Source organism: Parasteatoda tepidariorum, chromosome 1, assembly GCF_982258835.1.
Source record: "Parasteatoda tepidariorum strain Cologne lab strain chromosome 1, Ptep-v5.0, whole genome shotgun sequence".
Lineage (NCBI taxonomy): Eukaryota > Metazoa > Arthropoda > Arachnida > Araneae > Theridiidae > Parasteatoda > Parasteatoda tepidariorum.
Genome location: NC_141755.1, coordinates 131,807,329 through 131,829,239, shown reverse-complemented (window position 1 = coordinate 131,829,239; position 21,911 = coordinate 131,807,329). Strand labels below are relative to the sequence as shown.

General features: G+C 30.7%; 1 long non-coding RNA gene across 1 annotated transcript; it reads right to left on the bottom strand.

The window, feature by feature from the left end:
* Window positions 1-11,629: 11,629 nt before the first annotated feature.
* Window positions 11,630-16,001, bottom strand: LOC147816971 (uncharacterized). The gene is made up of 3 exons (XR_015429713.1): window positions 15,148-16,001; window positions 12,539-12,688; window positions 11,630-11,753 (listed from the first exon to the last, which is right to left on the bottom strand). It is a non-coding gene; the product is annotated as an uncharacterized LOC147816971 (long non-coding RNA).
* Window positions 16,002-21,911: the final 5,910 nt, after the last annotated feature.

Here is a 21,911-nt window from a genome sequence, read left to right as displayed (position 1 = left end):
TCTTGATATTTTGCTTCATTTGTTATTCAATAGATGGTGCCACAATATAAAATATTAACATTGCAGAATATAAATAATAAAAATTATATTTTTTCTTGATATTCTGCTTCAATATTTATACAACAGATGTCGCCACAATACAAAATATTAATATTTCAAAATATAAATAATAAAATTTCTATTTTTTCTTTATATTTTGCTTCATTTGTTATTCAATAGATGTCGCCTCAATAGAAAATATTTATATTACAAAATATAAATAATAAATATTTTTTTCTTTATATTTTGTTTCATTTGTTATTCAATAGATGTCGCCACAATAGAAAGTATTAATATTACGAAATATAAATAATAAATATTTTTTTTCTTGATATTTTGCTTCATTTCAGTTTCAGTAGATGTCGCCACAATAGAAAAAATTTATATTACAAAATATAAATAATAAATATTTTCTCCTTCTTGGGCACTATAGCCTATGACAGCCATCTTTATAAGTTTTGCCATCTTAATCTATTCTGTGACATGGCCTCTGGTAGGGTACACTAGTACCAGGAAATATAATACGTGGTCCAATATAAATGCTCTGGGTCAATATTAAGGCAAGATTTCGGGCTATGTGTTAATACAAAATATTGACTCCGAATTTCCTCATTTTGTTGCTAATAAACACACTATTATATTTGTACATACATATTAAACTTGATTGTTATATTGTGTACCCCCTAATAAGTCTATAATTATTTCCTCTGGTATTATAAACTAGTACTAGGTAATATAATACGTGGTCCAATATAAAAATAATGAGTCAATATTAAGGTAAGATATCGTGTTATGTGTTAATACAGAATATTGAATTCGAATTTCTTCATTTTAATGCTCTTTAACACACTTTTTATTATACCGGCAAAGTATGAAACGCCGGCATTATAAATAATGCCTGACGTTTTCAGGCAAAGTATGAAATATGAGAAGTATTACATTCTTTCCCTAGGCATTGCATATTATGCCTATGCATTGTATATAATGTCGGATGCTATTTAGGCGAAGTATGCAATAAACGTCCTGATGAGGTTATTATGTAAATGAAGTGCATGTTACTGTGAATGACCGAAATCGGTGGTTTTTGACTTTCAGCGGTGAATGTTGATAATCACATAGTCGCTTTGGTGAATATGTCCGAAATATTTATTACATCCGATTTGATATTAATTTATTCGTGGATATAATTACATTTATTCGATTTTTTTTTACTTACTGACGATAGATTAGAAGAAACATCAGTGCTTGGAGTATCGGGCAAATGTATACCGGGTAATGGCACTTGACCTTAAAAAAATATCAGTGTAGGATTTACAGGGCAGTGGCACTTAACTAGACCTTTGGTAAATGTCCGAGATATATACTAGGTCTAGTTAAGTGCCATTGCCTGCTATACCCTACACTTATGCTTTTTTAAGGTCAAGTGCCATTGCCCGGTATATCCTACACTGATGTTTTTTTAAGGTTCAGTGCCATTGCCCAGTATACATTTGCCTGGTATATCCTACACTTATGTTTTTTTAAGGTCAAGTGTCACTGCCCGTTATATATTTACCCCATTCTCCAAACACTGATGTTTCTTCTAATCTATCGTCAGTAAGTATTAAAATATCGAATAAATGTAATTATATCCACGAATAAATTAATATCAAATTGGATGTAATAAATATTTCGGACATTCACCAAAGCGACTATGTGATTGTCAACATTCACCGGTGAAAGTCAACAACCATCGATTTTATTACCATTATATTACAACTACACCCCTGGTAGTACTGATGTATTTGCCAGATATATGATTACTAATCATTTTTCTTAATAACAATAGAATATACCATGGTAGTTGTTTAGGGATTTGTGCACATAAAAATGGTTTTAAGTTGTATTAATTAAATACAAATCGTGAGGGATCACACAAGTATTATTTAGATACAAACCGTGAGGGATAACCACAAGTATTATTTAAATACACACCGTGCCGGAGCACACAAGTATTATTTAGATACAAACCGTGAGGGATCACACAAGTATTATTTAAGTACAAACCGTGCCGGATCACACAGGTATTATTTAAATACAAACCTTGCCGGATCACACAAGTATTATTTAAATACAAACCGTGAGGGATAACCACAAGTATTATTTAAATACAAACTGTGCCGGATCACACAAGTATTATTTAAATACACACCGTGCCGGATCCCACAAGTATTATTCAGATACAAACCGTGAGAGATCACACAAGTATTATTTAAGTACAAACCGTGCCGGATCACACAAGTATTATTTAAATACAAACCGTGAGGATAACCACAAGTATTATTTAAATACAAACCGTGAGGGATCACACAAGTATTGTTTAAGTTCAAACCGTGCCGGATCACACAAGTATTATTTAAATACAAACCGTGCCGGATCACTCAAGTATTATTCAAATACACACCGTGCGGATCACACAAGTACTATTTAGATACAAACCGTGAGGGATAACCACAAGTATTATTTAAGTACAAACCGTGCCGGATCACACAAGTATTCCTTAAATACAAACCGTGCCGGATCACACAAGTATTATTTAAATACAAACCGTGCCGGATCATTAAAGTATTATTTAAATAATAACCGTGCCGGATCCCACAAGTATTCTTTAAATACAAACCGTAAGGGATAACCACAAGTATTATTTAAATACAAACCGTGAGGGATAACCACAAGTATTATTTAAGTACAAACCGTGCCGGATCACACAGGTATTATTTAAATACAAACCGTGCCGGATCACACAAGTATTATTTAAGTACAAACCGTGAGGGATAACCGCAAGTATTATTTAAATACAAACCGTGAGGGATCACACAAGTATTATTTAAGTTCAAACCGTGCCGGATCACACAAGTATTATTTAAATACAAACCGTGCCGGATTACACAAGTATTATTCAAATACACACCGTGCGGATCACACAAGTACTATTTAGATACTAACCGTGAGGGATAACCACAAGTATTATTTAAGTACAAACCGTGCCGGATCACACAAGTATTCCTTAAATACAAACCGTGCCGGATCACACAAGTATTATTTAAATACAAACCGTGCCGGATCATGAAAGTATTATTTAAATAATAACCGTGCCGGATCACACAAGTATTATTTAAATACAAACCGCAAGGGATAACCACAAGTATTATTTAAATCAAACCGTGAGGGATAACCACAAGTATTATTTAAATACAAACCGTGCCGGATCACATTGGTATTATTTAAATACAAACCGTGCCGGACCACACAAGTATTATTTAAATACAAACCGTGAGGGATAACCACAAGTATTATTTAAATACAAACCGAGAGGGATCACACAAGTATTATTTAAGTACAAACCGTGCCAGATCACACAAGTATTATTTAAATACAAACCGTGCCGGATCACACAAGTATTATTTAAATACACACCGTGAGGGATAACCACAAGTATTATTTAGATACAAACCGTGAGGGATCACACAAGTATTATTTAAGTACAAACCGTGCCGGATCACACAAGTATTATTTAAATACAAACCGTAAGGGATAACCACAAGTATTATTTAAAATACAAACCGTGAGGGATCACACAAGTATTATTTAAATACACACCGTGAGGGATAACCACAAGTATTATTTAGATACAAACCGTGAGGGATCACACAAGTATTATTTAAGTACAAACCGTGCCGGATCACACAGGTATTATTTAAATACAAACCGTGCCGGATCACACAAGTATTATTTAAATACAAACCGTGAGGGATAATCACAAGTATTATTTAAATACAAACTGTGCCGGATCACACAAGTATTATTTAAATACACACCGTGCCGGATCACAGAAGTATTATTTAGATACAAACCGTGAGGGATCACACAAGTATTATTTAAGTACAAACCGTGCCGGATCACACAAGTATTATTTAAATACAAACGGTGAGGGATAACCACAAGTATTATTTAGATACAAACCGTGAGGGATCACACAAGTATTATTTAAATACACACCGTGCCGGATCACACAAGTATTATTTAAATACAAACCGTGAGGGATAATCACAAGTATTATTTAGATACAAATCGTGAGGGATCACACAAGTATTATTTAGATACAAACCGTGAGGGATAACCACAAGTATTATTTAAATACAAACCGTGCCGGATCACACAAGTATTATTCAAATACACACCGTGCCGGAGCACACAAGTACTATTTAGATACAAACCGTGAGGGATCACACAAGTATTATTTAAGTACAAACCGTGCCGGATCACACAAGTATTCCTTAATTACAAACCATGCCGGATCGCACAAGTATTATTTAAATACAAACCGTGCCGGATCACGAAAGTATTATTTAAATAATAACCGTGCCGGATCCCACAAGTATTCTTTAAATACAAACCAACGTAAATAAATATGAAGTGATCTGAGTATTCACGCATTCTAAAAAAGATTAGTATACTTTCGTATTTTAAAGCAGTTATTTATTTCGAATATTTTTTTTTTTTTTTTTTGAAAAGTGATGTGATTAAAAATTCAAGTAAGGAAAAATATTGTTTTTAAGTAAGAAATGTGTAGAGAGAATTATCGCAGTCCTTCCGATTAATGAAAATATTTGTGCATCAAATGCTGTTGTTCATAATAATCGCGGTTTATTATTTTTAATTATCGAATTAACCAAGCATATTGTGTGCCATTGCCTAGTTTGCAAAAAAAGAATTATTTTTTTGTGGCCAAATTATAAGAGGCACTATAAGATTCTACGTAAAATTATAATTGTCAGGGGATACTATACAGGCTTTCTTGTTTTTATGTGTCTGAAACCAGTTTGCACTTGTTTACGTTCGTGCATCCGCGGGTTAACATTATAATGCAATACGCTAAAAATAAATACAAATAGAAAATATGTAAAAAAAATATCCTGAATAAAAACCCCATGACGTGTATGTTTAAATATAAAAGTATTGCCTATTAAACTCGTACCAATCATGTCATTATTAAAACACTACAGTGCGTCTCATCATTGGATCTAGTTATTACAATATATTCGTATAGCATCTGATATAATAAATATTTTATATATCTTCTCATTTATTCCATCGTCCAACTAATTCAACCCATTGATTGATACATAAACAATTGTTTATGTATCAATCAACAACAATTGTTTATCAACAATTGTTTATGTATCAATTATGACTGTTTGCACTTAAGTGCAAACAGTCAGCTTAAAAACAGTAAAGCCGTGTAATTAAGATTACATACAGAATCTCATAGTGGGTCTAATCATTTGACCAGGGACTCTTATTTCATACCAATACAGAATAGTGCCCGCAAAAATTATTACTTGTCCACTTTCAATGAAAACCTTTTCATTCACCTATGTGCATTTGACCGTCAAGAAAAATATCCGCATGTGTTAGAGTCATCAAGAGAGCAAGTGGAAGAATTCCATAAATCATCGAATGATCTTATAGTGATGCCATCTGTGCACCCCCTATGACAGCAGAAAGATCATTTATGATCCTACAGGGCGGAGAAAGAGGTGGGCTATTTTTGAAGCGGTCATATCGATTTCAGAGTCGAAGCGGAACCACATGGTGGATCGACCCATCACTGCCATCAGGTGAGCCTCATTCATCAACTCAGTTCGTTCTTTTTTTTCACCTTTTTGTTTTCGCTTTTTACACGAAATGCACTTATCTCAGTGATTTTTCTCCCCCCCCCCTCTTGACGTTGTTGGTCACTCATAAGCTGAAAAAAAGTAAGTCAATTGCCTCATAGAAGAGGTCACATGACGTTATTTATCACTTAGGTGACTAGTTCCGAATTCCCAGCACAGAAGTTTAGGATTGTGTAACCGGAGAATCTTGGCTATATACTTGTATCTACTACAGAACTATTGCAATCTGAATTATTTTAATTTATTCTCAATACTTTCACAACTTAAATTGTTAATTATTAAATAAATTATTAAATGGATATTGCAAAAAAAAAAAAAAAATACGATGTCGAGTATACAGTCCCTTTGCCAAATTATTACACGCACTCTATGATTCTATGTAAAATCTTAATTACTCAGGTGATACTCTATTACAGCTTTATTGTTTTTAAGCTGACTGTTTGCACTTGTTTACGTTAGTGTATCAATGGGTGAAACTAGACGATATATTTAGTATAATTTACACGATTGGATACGTGAGACGATATATTGTATAAATATAGAATATTTATTATATCAGGCATTACATTAGTATACTATAATAATGAGATCCAATGAAGAGACGCACTTTTCAATAATGACATGTTTTGCACGAGGGCAATACTTTAATATTTAAACATACACTTAATGGGTTTTTATTCGGGATATTTTCAATATACTACTTCCTATTTGCATTTCTTGTGTTACAATGTAAACCCATTGATACGAAAACAAGTACGGTTTCAGTCACGTCCCATAAAGACAATAAAGCTGTATAGAGCAAGGGCGCCGGCAGTGGGGTGCAAGGGGGTGCACTTGCACCCCCCTAGCTTTTTTTTTAAGCAATTAAAGAGATACAGAAAACTTTTGTTATAAATGTTTGTTATTAAACATATTTTTATGGAAAAACAAATAATTAAGTAATTATTGATACATAACAATTAATAAATTGTTAAATCAAACAAGAATTGTAATCGTCTTGTTTGCTGTCCAAATCTGTTTATAACTTTTTCAATGAATTCTGAGTCATCTTTGATTCTTTTCTTATGCACACTGAGCATTCACAAACTTGGCAGATATCCAAGCTATATTTTTAAATTTCATTTAATAAATTCATCTCATAATTCAATTCATAAATATTAAATTTCATTTAATAATTTCATCTAATTATATTTTCTATTAGTTATTCAGTTTAACAAAGGTGTATGACACAAACTGACTTCATCCAACTGTAAAACTTCATCAACACAATAAATGCCAATTATAAGCGGGCACAAACACGTTAGTATACGAAACTACTGTTTGTAGTTATTTGTGTTTCAAAGTCAGTAGCTATGCCAGCGCGATCGCCTCTGGGCAAAATTTGCAAGTACAAGAAATTCGTACTTTTTTTTTAAATATCTTGCTAACAATGAAGAAATGCATCTTGAAAAAATGAACAGATGAAAGTATATGTAATAGCAAAACAAAATGTAATAGCAGAATATTTTAATTTTTTTTCGAGGGGAGGGTAGTTTGTTAGAGGGTTGCACCCCCTTTTATATTATTCTGCCGGCGCTCTTGGTATATACCTGTTCAATTAAGATTTTACATAGAATGCGTCTAATAATATGACTGTAGTTTGTTTATGTTCTACATGACTTGTCTTTGTGATAAGTAAGGTCCGGATTTTGATGACATTTGCATTTTATTGCATTTTTGGACATTTTTTGTCTTTTAGAGCATTTTTTTTAGATTTATAGGGCATTTTTCTTTAAATTTTGGGGCGTATCTTGCATTTTAAAGTATTTTTTAAGTTTTTTGTTAATTTTTCCAATTTTTATTATTTTTTATTATTACACTGGCTTCCAAACAATGAAGAAAATCTCTAGGATATTAACAGGTGAAGCAACATCTTTTCAAATTGAAGAAAAATTGTCAGTAAGTGAGATCGTCTTTTTCAAGTACGCACCCATAACATCAGTAGACGTTGAAAGAAGCTTCTCTGGAGATAAATTCTTGGTATAAAAATTTACTTTCAGACAAGAGTCGCTCGTTTACATTTCAAAATATCACAAAACATTTAATAATCTAATGTAATTCTGATATTTAGTAATATTATGAGATGGAAGTTGTTATATTCATTAAAGTTTCTATACAAAATGAAAATGTTTTGGTGTCAATGTATTTTCCTTTTTTTTCTGTTGTTATTTTAGGATATAAAACATATTTTTCAAGCTTTAATGAACGTAGAACGAGTATTGCATTGCTTTATATTTATAAGTGACTCATAATAATTTTAAAGAGTAAAACATTGTTTTAGTTTAATATTTTTACTTTATTTAAGGCATTTTTAGCGCAATTTTTGCATTTTTAGGGGCATTTTTTGCACTTTCAAAGGGCATTTTAAAGTCATTAAGGGCATTAGTTGAGATTTTTTAGGTCATCAAAATCCGGGCTCTAGTGATAAGTGAGAAATAGATAGAGAAAGAATTGAAATCTTTGTGAAAAAATATAGAATGCGCCATTTAAGAGAATTGGTGCTCTCAAAGAACATTTGCAATCGTAAAAAAATGCCACATTTGAACAACCAAACAGGATTGAGATGTGCACACTACGTCACTTTCAGGTAGTATCCCATTCTTGGTTGAGTAGCTGCTTTCGAATATTTCCTACTCGTTGTCGAAATATTCATTGTCGAAAGTTTTCGTTGCGAGTTTGACATCTATAACCAATTAAATAACGACAACTAAAAATATTTGTAGTGCAGAATTTTCTTAAATTAATATATTAATGAAGAATACAGAAAGTAATAAAATCAGAAAATAAAACAAAATATTTATTTTCTTTGCTTCTCATTCTGTTATTCTCGATGTGTTTTTTCTACTTGCTGTGTGTTTTCATTTATTTATTTAATTTTTATTTATTTCTTTTCATTTATTTAATTTTTATTTATTTAATTATTTTCATTTATTTATATTTATTTATTCTTCATATTGCAGAGTTGAAAATATTCCATAGAATCAAATATTAAATTTGAGTATTTTAACTAAAAATGCTTCGCTTTAAATTTTGTTTGTTTATTTTATGCACATAAGTACGAAGGCGGTTGCAACCCATCAATTAAATTAGAAAAAGAATCACCTTTGATAATCCCAATTATCATATAATCATCCACTGTTACAATTTTAATCATTCGAAACGTTAAATCTTTTATATTAATTAACAAAATATTGTAAGTTACTAAATTCGTAAGTTACTTTATTTTTCATTAAACCCATAGAAATTGGCTTAAAAATGAGTGCATACAATAGTTTCAGCAATAAAGTAAAATATAAAAACGTAACTTCCCCTAACATAAACATTCATTCATTTTTCATCGAATTTAAGTTTTTGACTTTCAAAATATTCCCCAGAAACTTAGTAATGACTAGAAAAGAGGCCGAAATTCTGGGCATCTTCATGTACCTCTCCCCCCCCCCAATATATTTCCTTTAAATTTGAGTTGAATGCAATATTCTAATGTAAAGCCACAAAATTGTAACAATAGTACAATAATAGCTGGAAAACACATTTAGAAAATCTGCACTATTAAAATGTTAAAAATTTCTTTCGTGCATATTCGTCAATCAATTTTCACATATTTCACAAAATAAATAAATAAAATCGAGGATGAAAAACTTTATTTTTAATAAGATTCTAATTTAAATGCTGAATTCAAAATAGAATGCAGAACTAATTTAATTCAAAATAAAGGGAAAAACTTTTTTTCTCTAAACAGATTTTAAATTGAATATTGAGTTTAAATTATGAGAAAAAACTAATGCAGTTTCTAATTGAGAAAGGAATTCCACTATCATTTGACCAATTTTTGTAAACCACTCAATTTTGTTTAAAACTTGAACACACACTCTTCACATGGGTACTCGAATCCACTCTCCTTTCATCGGAGTTTGAAGCCACAATCATTTGATAAATTTTTATAATAAATTTTCCTCTGTTTCAAATTTAAATTCTTTACATCGGTATTTGAACCCACTCTCTTTTGTTTTGAACTTGAACTCACTATCTGTTCATCGGTACCCTATCCCCTTTCATCGGTGTTTGAACCTACTATCATTCGATCAATTTTTAGAAAAAATTCTACTTTGTTTAAAACTTGAACCCGCTATCTATGCATGGATACTCGAGCCCACTCTCTTTTCATCGGTGCTTGAAACCCACTATCATTTGATTAATTTTTATAATCCACTCTTCTTTCTGTTTAACCTTGAACCCACTATCTTTTCATGGGTACTCGAAACAACCCTTATGAAAAAATCGAGGTATAAATGAGGTATAAACAAGGTATATTTTAAAGGTATAAAGGAGGTTGTTATTTAAAGACGTCGTTGAGGTTGAAAAGGGTGCAAATGAATACCTCAAAACCAACCTCAAATATACCTTAATATATACCTCCAGAGGTATATATGTTTCAACTTGAGGTGTTTAATTTTACATCTTGGGAGAGGTAGATATTTACTACTTTAAAGTGTTTCATTTTCAACCTTAGGTTATTACTTATCAGCTTGAAGTATATTTATTTACACTTGTGGAAGTATTTATTCAACAACCTAAGGTGTGTCATTTTACACTTCAGGTTATTATAAATCAACCTCAGGTGTATTTTGTTCCACTTCAGGTAATTATTTTTCAACCTCAGGTATCTAATTTTATGCTTGTAGAGATATATATTTTTCAACGTATGGTGTGTCATTTTACACTTCAGGTTATTTCAAATCAACCTCAGGTGTATTTTGTTCGACCTTAGGTTATTACTTATCAGCTTGAAATATATTTTTTTACACTTGTGGAAATATTTATTCAACAACCTAAGGTGTGTCATTTTACACTTCAGGTTATTATAAATCAACCTTAGGTGTATGTTGTTCGACCTCAGGTAATTATTTTTCAACTTCAGGTATCTAATTTTATGCTTGTAGAGGTATATATTTTTCAACCTGAGGCATGTCATTTTACTCTTCAGGTTATTTCAAATCTACCTCAGGTGTAATTTTTGATAGTTGGAAAGGTGATTTTTTACTAACGTAAGGTGTATTATTTTTCACCTCAAATATAAGTTTTTATGCTTGTAAAGGAAATTTTTTTAATCAAACTAAAATATGCCATTTTTCCCTTCAGGTTATATTTTTTTATGCTAATGCTGGTAATTAAATATAATTAAAATGTTTCTCCTTATAGACTGCTAATTTTTAACCTAAAATATATATCTTTTCACTTGTAGAGGTATTTATCACTCTGATGGAGTTTTTAATGTTACACATTAGGTGGTAATTACTTATTAACTTTTTACGGTCTGTCTTAATTTTCACTGCTAATCCTGATGCTAAGAAACTATTTTCTAAACACATAGGCGGAATACGGATGAATCTTTCTTTCGAAAGAATTTTCGACTGATTTCCATGTATTGTGTGAAGAAAAGTAAAATGCAATGCAAAGAATATATCTTCCTTTAATTTTGAAATACAACCCATTGGAATGTATTCTTCCTCACACAATTCAAAATAGGAATTTTCACTTAACGCCTTTAATTTATAGTTTGTGAACCTTGTGCTAATTTGCAATTAAATAGTTCATAAAATTTATTAATCTTGAATTAACATGCAGAGTTGAATAATGTTAAGTATGCTGACTCATAAACCTTAAAAGAACATTTCAAATGTTTCTGTAATTTTAATAATTTCAATTAAACTATCGTGAAAAGAGGATACATTTGTTTCAGAAAAATGTGGGAACTCATTTATATAGAACAGATGTTAAAGGCGCTAATTTTTTGTAAAAGCGAAATAACAGCAAATTTAAATAATTTAGCCAGCTTACAAATAAAAACTTTTATTAACAAAAAAAAATTAATTTTTCGTTCAAGAAATCAAAATTCTTGACAATTACTCTGCTTCTTCTGCAAGTTTGCTGTGCTTACGTTATTTGGAGCATTGGAACCTATAAATAAAAAATTTGAATTAGCGAGAGTCATATTTACATTGATAATGACAAATTTTAAAAGATTAGAATAATATTTTAAAGCTTATTTCGTTGCATAAATCACCTTTTATTATTATTTCTATTCAATTTTGAATAAATAAATGGTTTCTTTAGTAACAGCAGATGAATAATAATAATGACCTGCAAAACTCTCCTCCCAGTATATTTCAATTCTTTATTTTGACTGTTTAAACATATCACTTAAAAAAGCTAATTTTTCTATAAGATGCATATAAAAACTGCTGTAGAAATAACACGCTTATTGAAATTCTTAATTTTCCAATAATTCAACCGACCATTTTTAATTATGGATTGTTATGCTGATATTTAAATTTTTTTCTCAGCAAATTTTGAATAAATTCAATTACACTGGCCTGCTTGTTTAAATTTTTAGTCCAATTTCGCAAAAGAAATTGTACTAAAACCAATTCTCAATGCTGCTGATTCCGAAAATAATTTTCTATCACGTAAGGTTTTTAAAAACAAAAGGTCATTTTCAACCTTTTATTTAATGTGATCAAGAATCAATCATCTTTTAATAAAAGAATGTAGAACATCAATGTTTTGTGTTTTTCATGCCCCATCGAAATAAAAGCAACATTAAGTTTATATGTTTACTTGCCTGAGGGAATAATTTAAGATAATGCTATAAAATAATGTTTTCAAAAATCAAAGATCATGCAAACTTTATCAGTAATTTTTTAGGTGAAAAGATTTCATTGAATCAAAGGAGAATAATTTACTTGTCTTTTTTCTTTTTGGTGTATATTTAGAGTTACTCCCAGGGGAAGGCTCTCCAGTTACTAGTCTCCACTTCCTCCTAGCTGCAGAGCACGTATTATTGACAGCCTTATTCAAACCTTGAAATTCTGGATGCCATTTACGGAGCAGCTCTGTAAAAGTTGCATGTTCAAGTTGAGTAAAATCAAGTTATATAAAAGTTGCATAGCAAGTTTCATTTGGAAATTTTCAGATGAGATTTTTTTTTAAGAAATTGAAGGAAATTGAAATATATATTTATATAACTTTGATAAGTTACTAATGTTGACAACAAAAATCCAGAGTCAATAATACTTTTAAACTTTTTTAACTACAATATAAGCAGATTAAGTATAGGTTCACCAAAATGATTTTAATATTTAATTGAAATAATAAAATTATTTTTTTGGAATAGCTGTCTCAGTAAATTTGTTTTATACAATATTCTTTGTGGATTAAAGATAAAAACTATTTTATTAGAGCACACTATTTATACGAAAAGTTTTCATGTTCTTTTAGTCTCTTTACAAGTCTTCACGAGTCTTATTAAAAATAAATTGAAAATCATTCCAAAATATTAAACTGCATCATGTTGATCTAGAATAATATTCAAGATTTTGCCTTAGCGGACTAAAAACTAAAATAAAACTAAACACAGTGGCGCGACAGCCCATAGAGGGCCAAGGTCTACTGTGCCCATTTCAGTTTTCTTGACCTTGGGCTCTGGGATGCAGGAGCAGATGTTCCGGTTAGGTGGTCAGCCGAACGCGGAACCCCCAGTGTTTAGTTCCCAAGCATGCTTGGTACTCATTTATCGACCCACTGAAGGGATGAAAGGCTGAGTCAACCTTGCCCGGCCCAAGGATCGAACCCAGGACCTGTGGCACGGAAGAGCGGGGCGTTGCCTTAGTGGACTAAACGGACAAAAAGTTTGAATTTTGCATGAGAATTTTTTAAGTGGATGCCAGTTTTCCTTTACCTATAGTTGCCTTTTTGCTAACTAACTTCAGATATTATTTAATAGGTGATACACATACAAATACTTTTAAGATACTCAACTAAACCAAGCTTATGTATAAAAGGGCAAGTAAACTTAAACTAGGCTGCATTAATTTCTTCGTAAAAATTTTAGTAACTTGTACTTGTCAGAATTCAATATGCTGTTGCTGGAATTATTATGGTGTTATTGAAGAAATGATTTCTGGTGAAAAGATGCGTTCTCTTAATCTTAATTTTAATGTTGAACTAAGCCATATTACACAAGTAACTAATTCTGGCAACTTTAACTTAATTCCTGTGACAAATATATCTTCTGTTTGTATTTCCATCCAGTGCGATGACACTGGAAAAATTTATTTTGCTAATGTGGTGAACAATCTAGAATTAGAATAACTTTTTTCTCTCTAGAGGCAATGTATATGTAAGTTCAGTAATCCCCGCTTATATATAATGTAATCGCTGCTAATATCAATCACTTATTATTACCGAAATTATTCGGTTCTGATTTTTCTTCATTGATATTATAGTTTTCTGTGATCCTTACATAATTTAATGTTATTAGAATTTAATTTTCAAAATTCTTTATTTATTAGCGTTATATTTTTATTTACTCTGCACATTTAAAAATAAAAAAAATTCTTTTCTTTCTCTGCGATAATGTTAGAATTTCCAATTTCTCATCATTTCTGGAGTTTAAAAACAAAATATTTTTCAGATTATGAAAATTTATGAAGTTTGCTTTATTAATTTGTGAGGGGGGTCAAAAAATTAGTTCACTAAAATTAACTTGAATCTTATCTCATATTACATATATTTTTATTAAAAAAAAATTTCAGATTTTATTAGGAATTCTCATATATTTTTTAATGAAATTTGTTGATTTGATATGGTAAACTTGTTTCCTACCTTAGAATCACCTGTTAATAGTAAACATTAATTTAAAAAAATGAATATTTACTTCGAAAAACAGGATTGTTTTTTTTCTTCATGTTTGTAAATATATATTTTTATGAAAATACAACTTTTGAAGAAATATTAAAATTTTTGTGTGATGTATTTACCCTGATTGCAATTTTTATTGTATATGTTTATTTTATTAGTTAAATATGTATGTTAGATTTTTGTTGAAGGCAACAAATATGCATTTCGTTCCTTACAATAGTATTGTTTATTTGTTTTATTACCTGCAATATATAGAAACTGTTAACTTTCAATTTTCAGTGATTTATTTATAAGAGAAATTATGAAACTTTTACTCAATCAGCTTGCATACTGCTACGTTAAAACATATACATTTAAGCAAAACAAAAAGAATAGTTATATTTGAATAAATTACAAACAATAAAATATACTGTGCGTAACCTGCTGTAACGATTCACCAGTAACGTTACCCTAAACAGCGACGAGAAATATTTAGATTGATCTGTCTTATTGCTAAGCCTACAACAATAGCCTCAAAGAATATCCTCCGACTTAAATAATGTAAGATCAGGACGCGTCTTTAAAACAAAAATAATGAAATTTAAGTTTGAAAGTTGAGGCATATTTGATTAAAAGTGACAAAGCTAAATTAATAAATGTCAAGCACACTTACCGAATTTTAAAGAAACTTTCGATTGTAAACACACACGCCATTTGCCGGCTAGCACGGAACTCTGGGAAGTGAGCTAGTTGATATGAAGTGTACTTTAAACAACCTTAAAACAACCTTAGGTATAAATAAAATGACTTCATACATCTCAATAAAGACCTCACTCTCTTTAGTTGAAAAAAATTATATTTTTTATACCTCGTAAATACCTCTTTTGTTACAAGTGTAAAAAAAACAACCTGGTGAACCTTAAAAACTGCCTCATGATTCTGGTTGATATGAAGTGAATTTTAAACAACCTCAAAATAAGCTTAGGTATAAATAAAAGGACTTCATATACCTCAATAAATATCTCACTCTCGTTAGTTGAAATAAGGTCAATTTTTTTATACCTCAAAAATACCTCTTTTATTACAAGTATCAGAAAATCAACTTGATATACCTTAAAAATCACCTTATCAGTCTGGTTGATTTGAAGTGAATTTAAAACAACCTCAAAATAAGCTTAGGTATAAATAAAATGACTTCATATACCTCAATAAATATCTCACTCTTTTTAGTTGAAATAAGGTAAAAAATTTTACACCTCAAAAATACCTCTTTTGTTACAAATGTAAGAAAATAAACCTGGTATACCTTAAAAATCACCTTATCAGTCTGGATGATTTGAAGTGAATTTTAAACAACCTCAAAACAAGCTGAAGTATATATAAATCAACCTCGTACACCTTAATTACAACCTTTACGAGGTATAATTTTTATTTCTGTTTTCTCTGCAACCTTAAATATACCTCAAATATACCTCAAAACAACCTTAATACCTCAAAAATACCTCAAATCAACCTTAAATATACCTTAAATTTTCATAAGGGAAATCTCCTTTCATCGGTGCTTGAAACCCGCTATCATTTGATTACTTTTTATAATCCACTCTTTTTTCTGCTTAACCTTGAACCCACTATCTTTACATGGGTACTCGAAACCAATCTCCTTTCATCGGTGCTTGAAACCCGCTATCATTTGATTACTTTTTATAATCCACTCTTTTTTCTGTTTAACCTTGAACCCACTATCTTTACATGGGTACTCGAAACAAATCTCCTTTCATCGGTGCTTGAAACCCGCTATCATTTGATTACTTTTTATAATCCACTCTCCTTTGTTTCAATCATGAATTCACTATCGTTACATCGGTATTCGAACCCACTCTCTTTTGTTTTTAACTTGAACTCACTATCTGTTCATCGGTACTAGAACACTCTCTCCTTTAATCGGTGCTTGAACCTACTATCATTTGATCAATTTTTAGAAAAAATTCTACTTTGTTTAAAATTTGAACCCGCTATCTATGCATGGATACTCGTGCCCTCTCTCTTTTCATCGGTGCTTGAAGCCCACTATCATTTGATTAATTTTTATAATCCACTCCTTCTTCTGTTTAACCTTGAACCCACTATCTTTACATAAGTTCTCGAAACTAATCTCCTTTCATCAGTGACCGCTTCCATCACCGCTTCCATTTGATTAATTTTTATAATCCACTCTCCTTTGTTTCAAACTTTAATTAGCAATCTTCACCTCGGTATTCGAACCCACTCTCCTTTCATCGGTGCTTGAGCCCACAATCATTTGATCAATTTTTATAATCCACTCTTTTTTGTTTGGAACTTGAACCCACTATCTTCACATCGTACAAAGTTTATATATATATATATATATATATATATATATATATATATATATATATATATATATATATATATATATATATATATATATATATATATATATATATATATATATATATATATATATATATATATATATATATATATATATATATATATATATATATATATATATATATATATATATATATATATATATATATATATATATATATATATATATATATATATATATATATATATATATATAATATATATATATATATATATATATATATATATATATATATATATATATATATATATATATATATATATATATATATATATATATATAAGTTCATTGACAAGGTTCATGAAAGTTTTTGAGTCTATCTAACCATTTATGTTATTAATTTTAATCTTATCTTTATTATTTTATGAGTTATTAAACATCAAAATGGGTTCGAGACTTTATAAACACCCCGTATAGTTGAATTTCTGTAAATGTTGTTAATGGTAATACTGTCTTCAGTGTATTTTATTTTGTGACTGTGATACATGTCATGCTTTTTAGCTACGAGGATTGAATAGAAATGGCAGAAGATATTTATCTGAAAAGGAAAATTAATTTCATCCAGTTAATTTAAATGATAAAAAAAATATTTTCTAATATTTTAAGACCTGCCACTATTATTGTAAATATGACTTTCTTACTAATTTATATTTTTTTCCTTTTAGGTTCCAATAATTACAAGTTTCAACATGTAGACGGAAACAGTATTTAAAATAATTTTGTTGGTTTGTAAAAAAAGTGAAATTTTAGTTTTAAATAAAAAGCACTTTGAATTTCAGCTGACTAATTACTTAAAATTGTAGTTTTATAGCTTTAAAAATTCAAGCACCTTAGAAAACTATCTTCTAAAAATACGAGTATGAGTTCCCATAAATAATTTTTACTAACTGTAGAATTTGGATAAGTGTTATTTTAAGATGATTTAAATCAATCTATTAAAATTATAGAAGAATTATGCATTAGAAACTTTCTTTTATAGCTTAACAAAAGAAGCAATTACTGCCGAAGGTTTAATATTAAAAATTTCAGGTTGATAAATGATCTCTACTAGTGAAAAAAATGTAATGTACATTATTCTTCATATAATATATATAATATCTTTATATATGTATTATATTTTTTATATAGTGAGTCTAAAAATTAATAAACTAGGTGGTCCGTATAACACCTCACCTTCGTAAGTGCTAAAAAAAACATCTTTGGTTGATAAATTAATACTTCTAAAAATACAAAAATATATACTTGAGGTTACGAAATAATAACTTAAAGTAGAACATGGAACACATGGCGCTAATTAAAAATAACCTTTCCAAGTGTTGAAAATACACTTCAGGTTGATTTATAACAACCAGAAGTGTAAAATGGCCCACCTTAGGTTGAAAAATATGTACCTCTACAAGCATAAAATTATATACCTGAGGTTGAAGAATAATTACCTGAGGTAGAACAAAATACATTTGAGGTTGATTTATAACAACCTGAAGTGTAAAATGACGCACCTTAGGTTGTTGAATAAATACTTCCACAAGTGTAAAATTAGATACCTGAGGTTGAAAAATAATTACCTGAAGTCGCACAAAATACACCTGAGGTTGATTTATAATAACCTGAAGTGTAAAATGACACACCATAGGTTGAAAAATATCTACCTCTACAAGCATAAAATTATATACCTGAGGTTGAAAAATAATTACCTGAAGTCGAACAAAATACACCTGAGGTTGATTTATAATAACCTGAAGTGTAAAATGACGCACCTTAGGTTGTTGAATAAATACTTCCACAAGTGTAAAAAAATATACTTCAGGCTGAAACATATATACCTCTGGAGGTATATTTAAGGTATATTTGAGGTTGATTTTGAGGTATTCATTTGCACCCTTTTCAACCTTTACGACGTATTTAAGCAACAACCTCCTTTATACCTTAAAAATATACCTCGTTTATACCTCATTTATACCTCGATTTTTTCATAAGGGAAGGTTGCTTGAAGTTTTCAACAAAAGACGGTGGATAATAAAAACTGATCAAATGATTTTGGGTGCAAGCACTGATTAGATTATGGTAGGTTCAAGTACCGACGTAAAGATGGTTGTTTGAAGTTTTCAACAAAAGACGGTGGATAATAAAAATCGATCAAATGATTTTGGGTGCAAGCACTGATTAGATTATGGTGGGTTCAAGTACCGACCGACGTAAAGATGGTTGTTTGATGTTTTCAACAAAAGACGGTGGATAATAAAAGCTGATCAAATGATAGCAGGCTCAAATACTGATTAAAGGAGAGTAGAATCGAGTACAGACGTAAATATAGTGGGTTCAAGTTTTGAACAAAAGAGAATGGATTAAAAAAATTGATTAAATGATTGTGGGTTGGAACACCAATTAGGTTATAGTGGGTTCAAGTACCGATGTAAACATGGCGGGTTCAAGTTTTAAGCAAAAGAGAATGGATTGGGAAATTTTGTCAAATGACGGTGCGTTCAAGCATCGAATTTAGGAGAATATATTCGCGTAATGATGTAAGGATCGTCTGTTCAAGTTTTAAACAAAAGGTAGTGGGTTATAAAAATTCATCAAATGATTTCGGGTTCAAGCACCGATTATAGGAGTGTAGGTACGAGTACCAATGCTAATATTGTGGGCTCACGTTTTAAACAAAAGAGAGTGGATTACAAAAATTGATCATATGATAGTGGGTTCAAGCACCAATTAAAGGAGAGTGGATTCAAGTACCGATGCAATTATATTGCGTTCAAGTTTTTAACGAAAGAGTGTTGATTATAAAAATTGATTAAATGATAGTGGGTTCAAGCTTTGATTAAAGGAGAGTGGGTTAGATTATTAATGTAAAGATAGTGGAATCATGATTTAAACAAGAGAGAGTAGATTATAAAATATTCTACTAAATGGATAGTTTGTTAAATTTTTAAACAAAAGAGAGTGAATTATAAAAATTGATCATATGATAGGGGGTTCAAGCACCAATTAAAAGAGAGTGGATTCGAGTACCGACTTAAGGATAACTGATTCAAGGTTTAGACGAAAGAGAAAGATTACGGGTCAGTATTAAGGTGAGATATGAGGCCATGTAGTAATACTGAATATTGTCTTTGAATTTCCTCATTTTAACGCTATTATACATACATAGTTACAGATAAGGGAACGCTGTGGGCCCCCTATTAGGATTATAATTATTCCCTCTTTTAGGGTACACTAGTACCCTATAATATAATACTTGGTCCCGTTTGAAAATTATGGGTGAATATTAAGGGGAGATATAGGGCCATGTTGAAATACAGAATATTGACATCGAATTATTTTATTTTAACGCTATTCAACACATTATTACTATATGTCTACACATACATCGTAACCTAAATGGTCACATTACGGGCCTCGTTTTTAAAATATAATTATTTCCTCTGATAGGGTACAATAGTACCGGGTAATAAAATACTTGCTCCAGTTTGTATATTATGGGTCAATATTAAGGAGAGATATAGGTCCATGTTGTAATATTGAATATTAACTTCGAATTTCTTCTTTTTTTACGCCATTTAACGCATTTTTTTATCTACACATTCATAGTAATCTTTAGCTCGACATTGTGGCGCTCTCTTAAATTTATAATTATTCCCTCTTTTAGGGTACACTAGTACCCTGTAATATTTCTTTTTAAATAATGGCAGGCACTTGAACTCTCGCTCTTCACCTCGGAAGATGCCGGAAGTGTTGCTCATTTAGCGTTATCCAGTGGGCACCTGTGAACCTAAGTCACGGAGGCGAGCAACATTAACCACGCCACACTGCCACAAACCCGTTCATAGGGCGGGCCACATTCACACATCACACACAACAGAGGACAACACAGAGAGAAACATCCATGTCAAGAGCGGGATTCGAACCCGCAGCCATTGGCTTCGCAGTCAGGCACGCTAACCGCTCGGCCACCTGGCCGGCTACCCTGTAATATAATACGTGGTCCAATTTGAATATTATGGGTCAATATTAAGGGGAGATATAGGGCCATGTAGTAATACAGAATATTGACTTCGAATTTCTTAATCTCAACGCTATTCAGTGCACTGTTATACATACATACATAGTAACATAAAGGACTACATTGCGGGCACCCTTATAGGCCTATAATTATTTCCTCTAGTAGGGTTCACTAGTACTCGGTAATATAATACGTGTTCCAGTTTAAATATTATGGGTCAATATTAAGGGGAGATATAAGGCCATGTAGTAATACTGAAAATTGACTTTCATTTTAACGCTATTCAACGCTCTATTATGTATATATATATATATATATATATATATATATATATATATATATATATATATATATATATATATATATATATATATATATATATATATATATATATATATATATATATATATATATATATATATATATATATATATATATATATATATATATATATATATATATATATATATATATATATATATATATATATATATATATATATATACACTCTATGACAAAAAAATCGACGCACCAAGAAGGAGTTGTCCGATTGAAACGAAAATGTGTGGATAGGAACACAATGTACAGAATAGTAAATGATTAAATTTTCAGAAAAATTGAATAATTTATTGCAGAGTTACAGTAACACGTTCAATAATGTGTTGACCTTCATCTAGCCTGGATACAAGCTGCCACACGGCATCGCATAGACCGATAAAGCTCCCGGATGGTCTCTTGCGGTATTTCCTGCCAAATTCGATCCAATTGTCGAACGTGGTCATCAACATTCCATGCCAGATGCAATCGCCTTCCCATCATATCCCAGATATGCTCGATGGGAGAGGGATCTGGTGATCTGGCAGGCCAAGGAAGAGTTTGACAAGCTTGCAGACAGTTCATAGCAACACGCGCCGTATATGGTCTGGCATTGCACTGCTGAAAAATCAGCCCAGGGCGCTGCAAAGAGAGCTGTAGCAAAAAAAGTCTTAGGATGTCGTCGACGTACCGCTGTGCAGTAAGT